We start from the raw sequence: 18,317 nt of genomic DNA, 5'->3' as shown, positions 1-18,317 counted from the left end.
TTCCCCTTAGTAGTAGCGTCCCCACTGATTCCCTGAAGACAGAAAGACGGGGAATAATGAGTTCCTGTTTGGGGCGGGTCCACACATCTCATGGAACTCCCTGAATTCCTGGGATGATAATTACCTTCATTTTACAGAAAATAAGAATAATGACTAACATTTACTAAGTTTATTAAGTGTCGGGTACAGTGCCGAGTGTTTTTAGAGCATCATCCCACTCGATTCTCACAGCAGTACTCTAAATTTGGAACTACTCGATGGATGGGTCAGAGAAGGGAGTGTTTTGTCCTAGGATACACAGCAGGTTAGAGCGGGCATTTGAACCAGCTCTTCCTGATTCAAGAGACTAAGCTCCTCATCGCTCATTTCTGGAAGAATTGAGGGCTTTTCTCCGTGGACGTGGAGAAAGAGGAGGAGATTCGACGGAGAAGGCCGACGTGGATTTCCAAACAACGCAACCCTAGAAGTCTCCGTGTTTTGCCAGTAAGCCAGCTGATCTCTGACCCAGGCCTTGCCTGGGGGCGGGGAAGTGGTGCGCGTGCGCACGGCGTCCCGTTCGGCCCCGCCTCCCGGGAGGGCTTCCCAGCCCGCTCTCGGCTCTGGGGCTTGCGCACTACGTCCCCAGCCAACGGCTGCTTCCCGGTCGGGGACTTCCGGTGCGCGGGGTGCGGTTCCGGGTCGTGGCGCGGCTCGGGGCAACAGGGCTGCTGCTCGGCCGGCCAGCGGCAGCGAGCGGCGGGGCTATGAGGGCGAGCCCGGAAAGCGGCTGCTGAGCCGGCCGGGAGGAGCGTCAGTCCTTGAGGATTCCGAGAGTGCGGAGCTGGGGCAGGGACCGGGGGGCGCGGGGGAGCCGGGCCCTCCCCCCAGGAACGTGTCCCAGGGCCATCCCGGCCCGTAGTGTGGCAGCAGCTTCAGGTAAAGGTTGCCCCAGCCGCTAGCTCCATCGCTCACACCCCCGCCAGCCCACCGAAGGAGCCTGGCTTCCCTCCTCACTCCTCCGCTCTCGCCGCCTCCCGGCGGACAGCCTGTCTGGCCCTTGCCCCAGTATCCAGTGAGCATCCGTTTCCTGGCCCTTTCCAGAACTGAAGGCTGTTATGAATCTGACAGCTTGGGCGTGTGATTTGGGGGAGGAGAAGCTAGTGGACTCGGTAGTATTGGGGTTTGGGGAGGGTACTGTTGACTAACAGTTTCTGGTTCTACTCGGTGTCTTAATCTTCATAACATGAAAATCAGGTTTTTAAAAGCATTGCTTGTGCATTCCCTGTCTAACGCCCCTTATCTCCATTGCCCCAAAGGAGTAAAACAGCCTTGCAGAACTGTTTTTTTTAATAGACAGAGTGCTGCTGGAACTTCGATTCAGCCTTTTGTTTATGGGAGTGGCATAGAGTCTTCTAGATCTGTTGAAGGCTGGAAAAGAAAATATCACTGTAGTTTAAACAGAAGCATTACTTTAACCAGAGACCCAAAAGTTGACTCAGAGATTGGCACAATTTTCATTCTGAATGAAATGATTTTTGAAGCCTTATCACAATCCTTGGCACTGTGCAAAAGCATCATGTTGTTGTAAACCAAAAGCAGCAAAGTTCAAAACTTCCCCAGGTGTGAACAGTCAAATGGAGACAGGTGTTTACACACATCAGTTAAAGTCATGTCAACATTCTTACTCTGTTTTGACAAGCAGAAGGGGTGGATTCCTAATTTAAAGCGGCAGGGAAAGGAGGTACCATGTTCTATTCTTCATATTCTGTGAGTTCACACAAGATGCTCAGAAAATGCTGGAAGGGTTGTTGATGAAGGGTCGATACTTGTTTTCATCTTGTTCAATGTACACACTTGTAGGCTTGTTGGGGCCTGTGAGACTTGCTGGTGGCTCCTTTCCCATTCAGATTTATGCTCATATTTACTTTCATCTACTGTGATGCTGGAGGGTACTCAGATTCCTGGTCTGGTTTCTGATCTGGCTCCTGGCTAACTTTCCAGCTAAGCTTCAAAAGGCCTCTTACTCTGATTCTTTACTCTAGATAAGTAGGACCTGGAGTGGACTTTGTCCTTTCTTTTGTTGTTAGCACTTTCTGCCTAGATTTCTCCTTTTCTGTTTCCATCTGTTGGTGTTACCCAGGGCCCACCTGAAATTGGCCTTGCCTCAACCAGTTCAGGACAACCTCAGCTAGAAATGGTTTCTTTTCTAGAATCCTTTAAATGCTCATTATACTATGGGTTTGGCCACAAAGTTTGTTTGGGTTTTCGTACCATCTTCCAGAAAAACCTGAACGAACTTTTGGGCCAACCCAGTTGATTCCCTTAGCAAACATTATTGAGTATGGATATATTCGAGATCATCTGATGTGAACAGCTGACTCATTGCAAAAGTCCCTGATGCTGGGAAAGATTGAGGGCAGAAGGAGAAGAGAATGTCAGAGGAGGATGAGATGGCTTGGATGGCATCACTGATGCAGTGGACATGAACTTGGGCAAACTGTGGGTGATCGTGAGGGACTGAGAGGCCTGGCATGCTGCAGTTCTTAGGGTCGCAAAGAGTCAGACACAACTGGGTGACTGAAAAACAACAACATATGCCAGGTACCATGCTAGACAGTATAGGGATAAACAAGACTCGGTTCTTGCCTGCTCAGTTTAGTGAAAAAGATAAGGAAATAATTCTGACAGAGTGGTATGTACACTGGGTTGGAGTCCTTTCGGTGATTCAGTGGTGGTACAGGAGGGGAAGAGGTCATCCACTTTTGAGGCATGTGCGATGACCTGATAAGGCTTCACAATGTGGGGTAAACTGAGCTTTATTATTTATTATATTGGAGAAATTATGTTAGGTTTCTCTTTTTTAATTATTTCAACTTCAATTCACTGATTAGGAGGGCTCAGGATAAATTACACACCTGGTATGAGACGGAACCAGGATCCAAACCCACGTGTGTCTTTTGCCTATATCTGTGCCTTTTATGTGTTTTTTCTTTTCTCACACCATAGCTCTCTGTATGCAAATACATATTGAAGCAACTATTCAGAGGAGAAAATATGTGTCAAAATGAATGGTGCGGATAGTTCTTTAAATGTAGAGAAGACCGTAATCTTCCAAGGCAAGATGGTAGTATGTGGGTCAGCTCAGCTTTGAATATCAGTGGACCAGACATTCTGTAGAGAATAGCCATGGACTCTGACTTCAATTCTTGGTCCCTCCTCTTAATAGCTACGTGACCTTTGGCAAGTTTCTTAATTCTTAGCATTATTTCTTTCAAGTATAGTTTGGGATAGAGACTGATACAGACTTCACAGAGTAATGTGAGCTGATACGGATAAACTGCCTGCATGTGGCAAGGTTCCCTAAGATGGTAGCTGTTAAGATGTAAAGGTGCAGTGCCTGAGGCATGGTTTTAGAGTAGTGAGTAGACCAGCCTGAATAAAGCAAGCCGTTGCTTCCTTGAGTGGGGGCGGGGGGGGGGGGGTGTGTTAGTCCCTCAGTTGTGTATGACTCTCTGTGACCCCATGTACTGTAGTCCACCAGGCTTCTCTGTCCATGGAATTCTCCAGCAAGAATACTGGAGTGGGTTGCCTTTCCCTTCTCCAGGGCATATGCCCGACCCAGGGATCCAACATGGGTCTCCTGCATTAGCAGGTGGATTCTTTACTGTCTGAGCCACTGGGGAATACTGGGCAGTAAAGTTGGAGGGCCAGTACAGGGTCAGAGTCAGGGCTTGTATGTCAAGCAAGAGAGGTCAGTTCCAGTTTCTGCTCATAACCTTTCTTGTTAATAAATACCTTGAATATCTATGATTTATTCAGCAGTGCCAGGGAAAATGTTAGACCCAGAGACGCAAAAAGGAATATAACCAGGTCCCCACCCTGAGGGTGTTTCCTTTCCCATGGGGGAGGGGTGTGTGTGTGTGTGTGTGTGTGTGTGTGTGTGTGTGTCGTGTGCGCGCGCGCAGGTGAATTGTAGTAAAGCATTGTAGGTACTAAGATAGCAATCCCCACAAGGTACTGTGGAGCACAGAGGAAGAAGCACTGGTAATGGTAGCTCGGGAGCACTTAACTGTGTACCAGCATTATGTTAAATGCATTAACTCATTTATTCCTCTACAGGATGTGTTATAAGTATTTTGATGTTACAGATGAGGAAACTAGAGCACAGAGAGGTTAAATGAATTCCTTTAGTTTATGGAGTTGATGGAGGTGAGAGTAGAGGGGATTATCTGCTAGACTTTGGTAACTCTCCTTTTTAGAACTATGTCACATTCTTTCTTCTTTATGATGTGCATGGCTTCAAAGAAGAGTCAGCCCTTGAGCCCTAGCTTCAGTGTGCTTGTCACTGCGCTGGGCAGTAGGAATAATGGGGAATGAACACGATTGCTACAACTCAAGGAGCTCATTACCTTATCTGTCATGTTTGGTATATATATTTAAGTGGGATGTCTATTTTGCTTGTTGACTCATAACTGAAGACTTTAGAAACTGTTGCAGTTCAGTGGATTGTATGTGCTTCATCTGAGAGAATTAGCTGTAAATCTGTTACTCAGATTGTTGTTGTTCAGTCACTCAGTCGTGTCTGACTCTTTGTGACCCCATGAATGGCAGCACATCAGGCTTTCCTGTCCTTTACTATCTTTTGGAGTTTGCTCAAACTCATGTCCATGGAGTTAATGATGCCATCCAACCATGTCATCCTCTGTCACCCCCTTCTCCTCCTGCGCTCAATCTTTCCCAGCTTCAGGGTCTTTTCCAATGAGTCAGCTCTTTGCATCAGGTGGCCAAAGTATTGGAACTTCTGCATCAGTCCTTCCAATAAATATTCAGAGATGATTTCCTTTAGGATTGACTGATTTGATTTTCTTGCAGTTCAAGGGACTCAAAAGAGTCTTCTCCAGCACCACAGTTCAAAAGCATCAGTTCTTTGGCACTCAGCCTTCTTTATGGTCCCTTCTCACATCCGCACTTGACTACTGGAAAAATCATAGCTTTGACTATATGAACCCTTGTCGGCAAAATGACGTCTCTACTTTTTAATACGCTATCTAGGTTTGTCATAACTTTCCTTCTAAGGAGCAAGCGCCTTTTAATTTCATGGTTGCAGTCACTATTCACAGTGATTTTAGAGCCCAAGAAAATAGAAGTCTGTCACTGTTCCCATTTTTTCCCCATCTATTTGCCATGAAGTGATGGGACTAGATGCCATGATCTTAGTTTTTTGAATGTTGAGTTTTAACTTGACCTTGTGTTTTCTATGAGTTTGAAGTTTTTCAGAAGTTTTGACCTCAAAGATAGCACATTTCAGCTTGTGTTAAATTTAAAATAACTGAGTGCTTATAGTCATTGTTAGATGTTTTTGTGTACCTTATTTTCTTCAATCTGCATGATTCTGTGGATTTGTTAATTTAGTTCTCTCTTTTTTTTTTTTTTTTTCCAAATTTTTATTTGTTATTTATTTTTGGCTGAGCTGGGTGTTTGTTGCTGCACGGACTTTCTTCAGTTTCATGAGGGGGTCTCCTCTCTACTTGTGATGCTCAGGCTTCTCATTGTGGTGGCTTCTCCAGAACATGGGAGAACATGGGCTCCAGAGTGCTTGGACCCAGTAGTTGTGGCTCACGAGCCTAGTAGCTTTGTGGTATGTGGAATCTCCCTGACCAGGGATCAAACCCAGGGATCAAACCCGTGTTTCCTGCATTGGCAGGCAGATTTCAACTACTGGTCCACCAGGGAAGTCTTAGTTCTCTTTTGAACTCTGCCTCAGGAGTCTCCAAATCAGATGCCCATGATGTAACAGAAAGAGTAGGACAGACCTTGTGAACTGGAGGGCACGTGACCAGTCTAAAAGCAGCAGTCACTACTCAGCTCCAATCGCTTGTCACTGTGTGAGGAAGTGAGCCCAGTGTCCCTAGATCTTCCAGTTGTTTTCAAGAGGGCTGCTGGAAGTCTGAATTTTAATGTATTTAGTTTTAAAAAATTTGCGTTAAAAAAATACCATGTAGATCAAAACACATTTGTGGGCTGTGTAGAGTCTTAGGCTGCCTGATTGTGAATCCTGACCTACCTGCTCACTGACATTTTGGTACCCACTGTTCAAAGCAGGAGGTCCAACACAGTTGTGATCATTGATCAGAAATCGACTGGTAAATTGCTGGAGTGAGGGGGTGTTGGATTGGAGTCATACTGATACCTGGGAAAGTGGCAGGGCGAGTGCTTTTATTGTATAATCAGGCTACATGAGGGATGGGGTTTGGATGAGATGATGGTCTTGTAGTAGTTTTGTGCCCGTAGCACTTTAAATGCTACCAAGTCTCCCGTCTCTTTTGGTCCTCTCCATAGTACATGAAGTGAACAAGGCAGGGTGGTTATCATAACCTCTGGAGATGAAGAAATTGGTGCCCAGTGATTTACAGTTTAGTAGGAAGTGCACTTGACTGAGAGGGACTTGAATTCTGAACGCTGGTATGCCAGCGTTTTGATTTTGGTCAAGTCAAAAATCCTTGTATCTTTTTTCTCATCTGGATAATAATGAGGGAGCTCAATTGAAGTCTTGGTGAGGTCTTTTCAGGATGCTAAGCTTTCTGATTCTAATTGACATGCTTAAAGCTGCACAACTGATTACTGGCAGACCCCAGTGGAGAACAGTTCAAATCTAAAATGCTGCTTCTCTCTTGTTGGCAGGTAGGGAGCCACTGTTGAGCTTTTCCCTCTGTTCTTTGTTCATTACTTCTGGGAAAGGACCTTGACAGGCCAGGCGCTCCCCACATGCATAGAGTGCTTTGTTGACTCTATATACACAAAATTGGAAGGAGGCAGAGAGACACCCAGCCTAGTGAGAGAAATATGGTCAGGGAGCTCCCAGCTCAAGAGTTTAATTTATTTTTATTTTAATACCCAGCTTCCACAAAGTGAAAATTGAAGAAATATTTGTCTTCTAGATACTTGTTTTCATTCATATTCTATCATATAAGGAAATAACATAGAATATAAAAATGAAAAAAAATTCTGAGCAGTCATTCAAAATTTATTAACTCTAGTTGGCAGCAGCCTAGGTATATTGAGGAAATAGATTTAATATAGGAAGCACAAAATTTGGACCCAAAGAATAAAACAGTTTTAAGTAATTGAAAGTGAGAAAAATGGGAGCAGCCACTTCAACAACAAAACTTAAATTCTGGAAATAGCAAGAAGGTATTAGAATAACTAGTGGAATTAAATTATGGTAATCGCTTCTGAAAGAAATTGAATATTATGTCACACTTACCTCTAAATATATGCAGTGTTACAGTCATATCCTATACTTGAGTATACTTTTATGAATATGCTTTTATTATTGATGCTGTCAAAATGGACCAAATGTGTAAAACTTAAAAAAAAAAATCACATTTTAGTTCCCTGTGGACTCATTTTAAGGTACTGTATTATAAATAAGTACTGTTTCAGCAGAGAAATTGGTAGAAAATGGTTTGAAGGGATGGTTTTCTTTTTAAAACAGATAACTTTTTAATCTGTGCTTTAGTTGCTGACATACTGGAGGCTAACAAAGAGGAACTGAGATGCAGCCTTGAAACTTGAAGCAGAGTGAGCTGGGGCTTTGGAGTCACACTCACCTGGATTCGAATATTGGCTCTTTCGTTTATTAGCTCTGTGACCCAGGCAGTACTGCCACTCTCACATGGTACGTGGGAGGTTGCACATGAGGAGTAAGTACCTCTACCATGATACTTTTGGAGGGATGTAGGTGCTGGCATAGGAGAAGGCAATGCCAACCCACTCCAGTACTCTTGCCTGGAAAATCCCATGGACAGAGGAGCCTGGTGAGCTGCAGTCCATGGGGTTTCGAGGAGTCGGACACAACTGAGCGACTTCACTTTCACTTTTCACTTTTATGCATTGGAGAAGGAAATGGCAACCCACTCCAGTGTTCTTGCCTGGAGAATCCCAGGGATGGCGGAGCCTGGTGGGCTGCCGTCTACGGGGTCACACACAGTCGGACACGACTGAAGCGACTTAGTGGCAGCAGCAGGTACTAGCATTCAGGGGCACAAGCCATTCAGGTTAGTACAATGTAACAAGAAATGATTTTATGGAGTGGTTGTAAAGGAATGAGACTTATTTTCTTGTCTGGATCATGAAATTAGTCTTGTTAATTTCTAGTTGTGCTTTGTGAGTTAAGGTGCCTATGAACCAAGCACTGTTGAGAAAAGGGTCTCAGTATGCTATTTTTAGGCTATTAAATGAATTGATCTGTTAAATCACAATAAACACCTCCAGTTGTTTATATTACCTTTTAGTGTGCCCATGACTGCCTTTTGAAGTTGTTAGAGCTAGGAGTATATTATGTATTCCCTGCCCCCATTTTACAAATGCTGAAACTGAAGCTTAGAGAAGTAAAGTGATTAAAGGTAGAGAGCTACTGATAATGGCAAAGCTGTGCTTTGAACCTTTGGTGTTTTGTTTTTTTTTCTAACTGTAAATACCACAGTGCTTTTTTCGCTCTTCCATGCTGCTCTAGATTTGAATATTGGAAATGGCCCTTGTTTTGGGAGGATCATCAAGTCAGTTTAAACTTACTGCCTGTAGAAAATTGTTGTTGATTATATTGTGGGAGTGTTTGGTTACAAGTGTACGCTTAAGATTTGAAGTTTAAAGATTTAACAGAACTCGAATAATACTCATTGCTGGCAGAGGTTGGTAGTGAGATGACCACTCATATTACCAGTGGGAATAAAAATTGGTAAAACTTTTCTGGCAAATGCTTTGGCAGTGTTATCACAAGCCTTTAAAGTCATATATGCCTTTTGAGTTTGTAATCCCATTACTAAGAATCTTTGTTAAAGAAATAATCAGAAATGTAGAAAAGTATTCATGTTCAAAGATGTTCACTGTGGAAGTATTTATAATAGCAAAAATTAGAAACAACTGTAGTATTCAAAAAAAAGATAAGAGAAATTTTGGAAAAAGCATGATTGAAAATACTGTACAAGCATTTTAGATGTTTTAGAAGAATTTTAGTGACATATTAATATGCTCATATAATATGAAGTGAAGAAAGGATATAAAACTATGTAAAGTATGATCTCAATATCAAATATATAAAGAGAAGAAACAGGTGGTGAGATTATAGGCCTTTATGCTTTTTCAGTTTTCCAGACTATTCTCTCATAAGCATAAATTGTTTTTCACTAAAAAAAATCCTTTTAGTTTAACTTGTAATTGAAAAATACAAGTACTTTTGCACATCATTTTGAAAGTTTTCCCTAATGCAGGTGATGTGAAGTTATAAATGGATTGTATTTTCAATAAGTTAGTTTTAACCTCAGTTGTTTAATGATTAAAATATGGTTTCATCTTTTTTTTTTTTTTTTGGCTGTACCACACTGCTTCATGCAAGGTCTTAGTTCCCTGACTAGGATGAAATCCTTGCCCTCTGCAGTGGAAGCACAGAATCTTAACCACTGGGCTGCCAGGGAAGTCCCTGGGTTTCTGTATTTTGACATAAAGGATATTGAAGTTGCCAGGCTAGCCTCCTCTTCTGCCCTAAACTATCCTGAAAGAAGAGTCACATTTGTGTTGGTAGTTCCTGTGACCCAGTGCTCCCCTCACCTCTTCAGTGGCCAGTGGGACAGCAAGCAGCCATGTGGCAGCTGTCTTTCCTAGAGGGTACATGCCTGTCTCCATAAGGCTGGTTGTTGGCATATAGAACTTTTTTTGTGAGTTGAATATTTGTATCTTGGGAAGTGCGTTTTTGGTATGGAAAATTATAAGTATGAATTTCTATTTCACTTTTAAAAATTTTGTAGGAAAAAATTAAAGATCAAAGTTTGTTTGAATTTTAATTTTTCTGATAACAGTATTCAAGATGTATGAATATTAAAATGTCATGAAGAATTGTGCCTTTTACTCTTTTCTGATTATATACTTCATCATTGAAATTGCGATAATTTCAGCATGTACAGTTAAGCATGATGTCTAGTTGTTGTTTTTTTTAATATGCATGGTAATTCTCCTAAATATACAAAAGCATGCAGAAAATTTAACAGAGTATTTTAGCATATTTAAATTGGGAAAATACTAGGCAAGATGTTTCTTTTTGTAAACTGCTTCTGTCCAAAGCATTCTGTATATTATCAGAATGAAAAATGACAGCACTTTGTCATCTGTTCAGATTGATATTGCACTCTTTGCAACGACAGCTGAAAAGGCCCACAGGTGCCATAGAAAGAGGTGACCATGTTGTCATATTTCATTTCGGCCTCCCTCTGCAAAGCCATAATTACCTAATTAGGTTGTTAATTAGGAGATTAGCATTTCACTATGTTGATAGAATGCTCTTTACCGGCGTGGGGCTAGATACAGATTTGTCTACCCTAATTTATAATCTCTGCCTTTTTTGTGCTTATTTATTTGCTTAAGATCCTGATGTGGGGCAATTCAGTTTACCTGAGAAACAGTTTGTTTACAAGCTAATGAAGCTTTGATTGCTGGATTAAAGTTGCTGAGTTAAAATATGAACAGAATTAAAAGGGTGGTCACATCCCCAAAATGATAATAAAAATTCCGAGTTAGTGTAACTTGTGTTCTCATTAGCATAGGGAACAAACACATGAGGAGAACTGAAGTAGTTGGTAAGAAGTCCAAAATATAAAAAGTGTGAGATGTGATCGAGACTTACATATCCTAAACTAGGCAAAGGAAAGTAGTTGTCTTTAATGACAAATCTGTCATTTATACTTGAGATATAAAACATGTTAAGTATTTTTAGTGTATTTCAGAAGCTGAAGCTTAGTTGATGTAGTAGTGTTAGTCGCTCAGTCGTGTCCGACGCTTTGCGACCCCAGGGACTGTAGCCAGCTAGGCTCCTCTGTCCATGGAATTCTCCAGGCAAGAATAATGGAGTGGGGTGGCCATTTCCTTCTCCAAGTTGATGACTTCAGAACAAACATATTCAGTCTTTAGACTGCCTTAGATAGTCACCATGCAGGTTTATTTCGTTTGTACCTTCTGATCATTAGTCTGTGCTTGGAACATTCTCTTCCCTTAGTCTGTGCAGTCCTGAGTGCTTATGGAATTCGAAGTATTTCACAGTAACCTTCACTTGGTCAGCTATTTGGAGTAAGCTGTGTTTCTTTTAAGTGTGTGGACATTGTTTTTGCGTGGAGGGTAGAAGAGGGCTGGTTAAAAAAGTATCCACTTGTTTTTACTCCAGTGCATGATTTGACCGTAATGTTTGCAATTTGCATTACATGTACCTTTATCACTCTTTCCAGTTAAGGAGATTTAAGCCCTAAAACAAAACTGTTAGGAGCACTGTTCCCACTGAGGAGGTGGTAGTTTTCCTCCTTTTGATTGTGTTTGGTATTAGCTGTTTAAGTTGTAGAAAATGTGTGTGTGCTTAAGCCCTTTTCCCCCATAGTGATTATGAAAAATTGCATTTGATTGTATCTGTAATTTTCTTCAAAATAAAAAAAATTGAAAGATATTGTTATATGAAGAAAATATACGTGAAATCTTCCATGTAGTTAGTTAAGCTTTTTGCTTAATTGTAGTCATTCATTTATTCAGTCAGCCTTTGTCAAATATGTATTAGGCACTAGTCCTAAGTCTGGGAATCGAGCAATGAAGACTACAGGCACAGACCCAGTGCTTGGTGGGAATTGTAGTCCAGTAATGGAAGCCCAGCATAGTTTGAGAAGTACAACTTGTGTTAGAGTAATGAAGGGAAGGTGAGTAGGGAGTTGTACAATGCTGGACTTAATAAGGTCAGACCTTCCTGGAATAGGCAGGTGCTGTCGAAATTGAGATCTGAAGGGTGAAGGAGAAAGTGATATTTAAGGCAGGTGAAAGGAGAGAAAAAACTGTTCAAAAGCTGGAAGAATGCTGACAGTTGAGTATGGCTAGTGTAGAAAGAACAGAGGTGATAAATGGAAGATGGGGCAGCAGAGGCAGCAAGTTCAGTTATATTAAAGAGTTTGGGAAGTTATTGGGCTTCCCTGGTGGCTCAGTGGTGAAGAACTCACCTGCCAACGTAGGAGATGTGGGTTCCATCCCTGGGTCAGGAAGATGCCCTGGAGAAGGAAGTGGCACCCACTCCAGTATCCTTGCCTGAGAAATCCCATGGACACAAGGAGCCTGGCGGGCTACAGTCCACGGGGTCCCAGAGTCCGACATGACTGAAGTGACTTAGCATGCAAGCATCAAATAGAGAAGAGGTCCGTGAGCCTTATTATCCAACATGACCCCAAAATATACAGTACTAGCCATTAGTTATCTTTTTTGGTGAATTGGAGAGAATACTAGTATTTGAGTGTTACAGTTGGGCCTTGCATTGTGACAGTAGCTTTGTGAGATATGGGATAATGTCTTACTGAGGTCCAGAGGTATTGTGATTGCACAGTTTTCTCAGCTACTGTCTGGTGAATTGGGAGCACACAGAATCTTTCCAAGCCTTTGTGTCATCTGTCATGCGATGTTGTCATCCTTGTTGTGTCCCCTTCCCTTTGTTTATTTCAAAATGGAGAGAATTCAGTCCCCGCCACAACCCCGGCAAAGGACCAGTAGCTCAGTAGGTTGCTGACCAAGGCATCCTATTAACCTTGTGGCTTCCAGACCCAGCTCTGGGGTGGATTAAAGCAACGTCTGGTGCTTCAGTAGGAGAAGCTGCTCAGTGCAGGTGTTTGTTTGCTTCAGCAAAGTTACAAGCGCTCTAGGCTTTAATTTCCCTCAATTAGAACTGTAGCTTGGCTACCTCCTCACAAGGTCACCGATGTATATGGGAGTTCTCCTCCTTTCCCCAGGGGAAAAGTCTTGGCATCTCTGACTTTCGGGGGAGGAATTCGATATCTCATTGATATAATCAACTTGTATTGCAAATTGTTTTAAATTTTTATGGTTACTGTTTCCAGTACTGTTCAATTTACTGATTTGTTGGTGTGTTTGTGATGGAATCATCTGAACTAGAAGAAATTCTGGAGGGCAGCATGGATTCTAGCCTTTCTGTGTTTCTATCCCAACCCTTTTAAAATTGAGATGTAATTCATGTATCATAAAGTTTACTCTTTTAAAAGTGTACACTTTAACAGTTTATCACCCCTAAAGAAACCCCATACCCATTAGCAGTCACTCCTCCTTCTTCCCTCCACCAACCACTGGCAACCATTAATTTACTTTGTGTCTCTATGGATTTGCCTATTCTGAACCTTTTGAACAGAAATGGAATCACACAATATGTGGCCTTTTGTGTCTGGCTTCTTTTATTTAGCATAGTTTTATTGTTCATCCATATTGTAGTATATATCAGTACTTCATTTATTTTTATTGCTGAATAATATCCCATTGTACGAAAGTACCACATTTTGCCTATCCATTCATCAGTTGATAGAGATTTGGGTTGTTTCCACTTTGGGGCTATTATGAATAATACTGCTGTGAACATTCCTGTACAAGTTTTTGTGTGAGCATATGTTTTCATTTCTATTGGTATATTACCTTGGAGTGGATTGGGTAGGCTGCAGTCCATGGGGTCGCTAGGAGTCGGACATGACTGAGCAACTTCACTTTCACTTTCATGCATTGGAGAAGGAAATGGCAACCCTCTCCAGTGTTCTTGCCTGGAGAACCCCAGGGATAGGGGAGCCTGGTGGGCTGCCGTCTCTGGGGTCGCACAGAGTCAGACACCACTGAAGCGACTTAGCAGCAGCAGCAGCATGGTAACTCTGTTTTAACTGAGAAACTGCCAAATTGTTTCCAAAGGTGGCTACACCATTTTATATTCCTACCAGCAGTGTACAAGATCTGCCGTGTTTCTGCTGCTGCTTTCTTCAGGCTCTGTTACTCTGGCCTGGGCTGTAAGCAACCCTAGGCATTCCATGAGCCCTTGTGTCTTGTTAAATGGGAAAATTTCCAGTTTAATGACAACCACTTTCATTCTACAAGCATATGTATACAAGGCCTTATATTAGGCATTAGTGACAGGAAGTCAAGTAAGGACTTCTAGTCCTTTCTTCTCAAGGACTGCACAATCCTTATTGTAACTTCTTACTAGGAAATGCAGGGAGAGGGAAAAACCAGTGAAGGAAGGAGTACAGTTGACCCTTGAACAACGTGGGTTGGAACAGCACTGCTCCACTTACATGTGGATTTTTTTTTTTTTCCAGTAAATACAGTATGACTGGATCTGCAGTTGGTTGTATTTGTGGATGTGGAACCATGGATATGGAAGAGGGAGGGCCAACAATGGGACTTGAACATCCACAGGTTTTAGTATCTGCAGCGGTCCTGTAAACAATCCCCCAAGAATACTGAGGGGCGACTGTAACCACTTAGACGTTTGTGAGTTTCCACAGTATTGATCCTAACTTTAGAATCTATGCAAAGGTTGAGTTGATTTTTGGAGATTCTGGGGTTTCCTTTTCTTGGCTTATCCTTTAAAAACAGTCAGTCATCCTTCTGTATTTGTGGGGTATCGGTTCCCAGGACTGAGGTATTCCCTCGTCCCTGATTCCCGGGTATTCCCAAGGATACCAGAATTCACAGATGGCTCACGTCCCTCACGTGAAATGACATAGTGAAATTGCCTTGCATATCCTGGATTCTGAGTCTGTGGATTCAACCAACCAACCAAATTAAACATACAGTTGGTTGAATCTGCAGATGCCGAACCAGCATACACAGAGAGAGGAGGACTGTCTTGCTGTTGTTGGGTTTTATCCTAGGTTACTGTTCGTTTCCTCCTTGCATATTTTCCCTGGGTAAGCTCACGTCTGTGGCTTCATCTGCCATCTATATGTTGAAAAAAAATGTTAGTCGCTCAGTTATGTCTGACTCTTTGCGACCCCACGGACTGGAGTCTGCCAGGCTCCTCTGTTCATGGGATTCTCCAGGTAAGTACACTGAAGTGGGTTGCCATTTCCTCCTCCAGGGGATCTTCCTGACCCGGGGATTGAACCCAGGTCACCTGCATTGCAGGCAGATTCTTTACTCTCTGGCTCCCAGGGAAGCGTGTCTGCCAGATTTGCTCGGATCTTTCTCCTAGGCTTCAGGTTTGTCTGTCCTTTGTGCGTCATTATATGTTGTCCCAGACTTGCTCAGACTTTTCTCCTGGGCTCTCAGGTTTGCATCCTGATGGATCTCTGGGTAATCCCTAGACATCTCAAGCTAATTGTGTCTGAAACTTAGTTTCTCGTTTCCCTTCTCCCTGTTAAGCTCTTCCTACTTTTGAATTCACAGTTTGATTTGTTGGTGCTATCAGGCAAGCTGTAAACTTTCCCCTTCTCCTTAACCCTGCATATCCTCTCAGTCACCAAGTTCTACCAATTTTATCTCCTAAATGTATATTTTTAACTACTTCTTAAATTCATAGGCCCGTTTTTCACTGCCTTACTTTGGATTTCATCATCTCTTCCCTGAGCTTTAGTCACAGCTTCATAACTAATCTTGTGTCTTGTCCATCAGGTTAATCTTCTATGCAGCTGCCTGAGCAGTCTCTCTGAAATGCTAATCTAATCAGCAACTTTGAACTCCATGTAGTTCTCATTGCTAACTACAAGTTCTGTTTGTTATTTTAGTGCCTTGTCTCTTTGACCTTTCTTCCAGCCGTTCAACTTGTCATCTTTGAGGATTCAGTTTAGACCAGGGAATAATAGCAATGATAATAGTAAACATTTGTATAGTACTTCCCATGGGCCAGGTGCTGCTATACACACGTTCAGTTCAGTTCAGTTCAGTTGCTCAGTCGTGTCCGACTCTTTGTGACCCCACGAACCGCAGCATGCCAGGCCTCCCTGTCCATCACCAACTCCTGGAGTTCACCCAAACCCATGTCCATTGAGTCAGTGATGCCATCCAACCATCTCATCCTCTGTCATCCCCTTTTCCTCCTGCCGTCAATGTTTCTTTTAGTCCTCACAACAATCCTATGAGATAGGCACCAAAATTGTTCCCGTTTGTAGATGAGGAAGTGAAGGCACAGACATTGTTAATTTCCCTAGGTCCCACAGTGGCTGAGTCCACATTTGAACCTAGGCAGTCTAGTCTGATGCTGTTAGTCTCTTATATGTACCTTTTCTCAACTTCGCGCGTTCCCTCCATTCCCACGACTCCAAAGATTAGTTATCCTCTCCCTGCTTCTGCCATGGCCTATGCATTGTTGTTCAGTGACTAAGTGGTGTTGACCCTATGGACTGCAGCACACCAGGCTTCCTGTCCTTCACTATCTCCTGGAGTTTGCTCAAACTCATGTCCACCGAGTCAATGATGCTGTGCATGGCCTGATGTTCATCTGCAGTTCATAGGGCAGATCCAGAGCATATTTTATTTTGAAGAGTTTTGATCAAGAAGCCAGCATGATAGACTATTTAATTGCCAGCTCCCTCTCACGCCTATTCTTAAGGTGACTAAATTGGAAGTCATCACTTCTGTTATCGTGATCTTAGTCATTTCTGTGAAGCCTATTTTGAGTATCCAGTTTCATTTAGATATTGTTCCTTTGTGTTTCCGTGATACTTTGTTATATAGAATCCTCTAGCATTACTCTCATCCTTTATTGTGACCATTTACATACTTTTCTCCCTTGCTTGACTATAAGCCTCTTGGGGATAGGGACTATGCCTTACTACTTTATGCTCCTAATTTCCCAGCATGTAGTAGGTGTTCATTCTTGCTGAATTTCTTGAGTGAACAGGTAAATTTGACCCATATATAGATGAGTGAGGGAAGAGGATTAGGAGTGTGATGAAATGGACTTAAACTGGAAATTCAGGGCAGCATACAGTAGCTATTCAGAGCGAGGATTGTGAAGCCAGGCGACCTAGGTTTTATCTTGACTCTCCTCTCACTAGTTATGGGACCTTGGGCAAGTCTGTGCCTGCAGTTTACTGATGTTTAAAACAAATAGTAATGGAATCCACCTCTAGTAGTTTTGACAGTGATATATGTGCTTGCTAAATAAGCAGCCTTCTAGAGTCCAGAGAATTGCTTTACTTAAACTATATCTTGTGAAACCCTTGCACCTTAGCTGTGTAATAGTGAAGCCAGGCCTGCTGCTCTTGTCCTCGAGCTTGATCCTTCTGGGGATGGTGGGGTTTTTTTTTGTATTTTTTAAAAGGTAATCTAGAAGGATATAAAAAATACCTGGCCAAATTAGTACAGTTTTATTAATAGCAGTAATTGTTGTGGTTCAGTCTCTCAGTTGTGTCCAACTTTTTGCGAACCCATGGACTGCAGCTTATCAGGCCTCCCTGTCCTTCACCAGCTCACGGATCTTGCCCAAACTCGTGTCCATTGAGTCAGTGATGCCATCCAACCATCTCATCCTCTGTCGTTTCCTTCTTCTCCTGCCTTCAGTGTTTCCCAGCATCAGGGTCTTTTCTAAGGAGTCAACTCTTTGCATCAGGTGACCGAACTGTTGGAGCTTCAGCTTCAGCATCAGTCCTTCCAATGAATGTTCAGGGTTGATTTCCTTTAGAATTGACTGGTTTGATCTCCTACAGTAGTAACAGTTACCATTTATTGAAGTTTACCATTCAGATGAAAGTACAAAGCACTCTTCAAAGTCACAGAAAAATAGTTTGGGGATATCTGCTAGTATATTTTATGCTGTCCCTCGTTTATTAGGAGTTGAGTAAATGAATTTAGTAGTTGACAGCTTATTTTCCCTCCAGACAAATGTGGCTGAAACAGGAAAAGTCAATAATTTTGCATTTTGGATTTGAATAGAGTAAGTACCTGTAAGTATCCCTATGAGGAGGATGAATAGAACATAGATTATGGACATTTCACTGGTGAGGAAAGAGAGGCAGAGATGCCTAACTCACTTGAAGTCAATCCATAACTAGTCCTTGGGCAGGCAGTAACCTGGAATTCCAGATGTGTTTACTAACATGAACTCTCATAGTTCTAGGAACCAGTTTCCATACATAGTAACATTTTCTAAAAAAGATAGTGCTTACTCAAATTAGTCAGTTTGGTGTACCTTTGAGAGGGTTTGCTGCCAAAGCATTGATGCTATTAAAATCTTTGTCGAAAAAGGAATTCCTTGTACCTCTATCCTTAGAGTCTGAACCATGGCACAGCGATATACGGAAGATATGCAGTGAGGGAAAACAGCACAAAGCGAAAGCATACAAAACATTTTCCTTGAACTTTAGGTAAACTCCCAGTTACACCCTCCTCCTCTACTTTGTAACTGGAATAGAATTTGAGAGCTGAAAAGGCCGTTTTTACAGTTCAGCCTCCCCACTGAACAGATGAAAATAATAGACTAATGTGTGAAACTGGCTTAAAGAGTTTTAAAGAAATAACTTGTCCAAGGCCATGTAATTAGGTCCCTGGTAATTAGG

The 18,317-nt window shown here is 42.3% G+C and overlaps 1 protein-coding gene across 10 annotated transcripts in view; it reads left to right on the top strand.

Annotated features, from left to right (window-relative positions):
• The first annotated feature begins 658 nt into the window (after window positions 1-658).
• Window positions 659-18,317, top strand: part of MAPKAP1 (MAPK associated protein 1) — a 232,978-nt gene continuing 215,319 nt past the window's right edge. For 3 of the 10 annotated variants that reach the window (XM_019970850.2, XM_019970851.2, XM_019970845.2), the window contains exon 1: window positions 659-915. The gene's annotated coding sequence lies outside the window, so the exon portion shown is untranslated. Of the gene's footprint in view, window positions 1,052-1,129; window positions 1,149-7,498; window positions 7,683-18,317 lie in introns of those variants that run through there. The other 7 variants (XM_070799238.1, XM_070799237.1, XM_019970853.2 and 4 more) reach the window with 7 other exon arrangements.

Source organism: Bos indicus, chromosome 11 (assembly GCF_029378745.1).
Source record: "Bos indicus isolate NIAB-ARS_2022 breed Sahiwal x Tharparkar chromosome 11, NIAB-ARS_B.indTharparkar_mat_pri_1.0, whole genome shotgun sequence".
NCBI classification, from domain to species: Eukaryota; Metazoa; Chordata; class Mammalia; order Artiodactyla; family Bovidae; genus Bos; species Bos indicus.
Note: the sequence above shows the minus strand (reverse complement) of the source record. Positions and strands in the feature narration are given on the sequence as shown.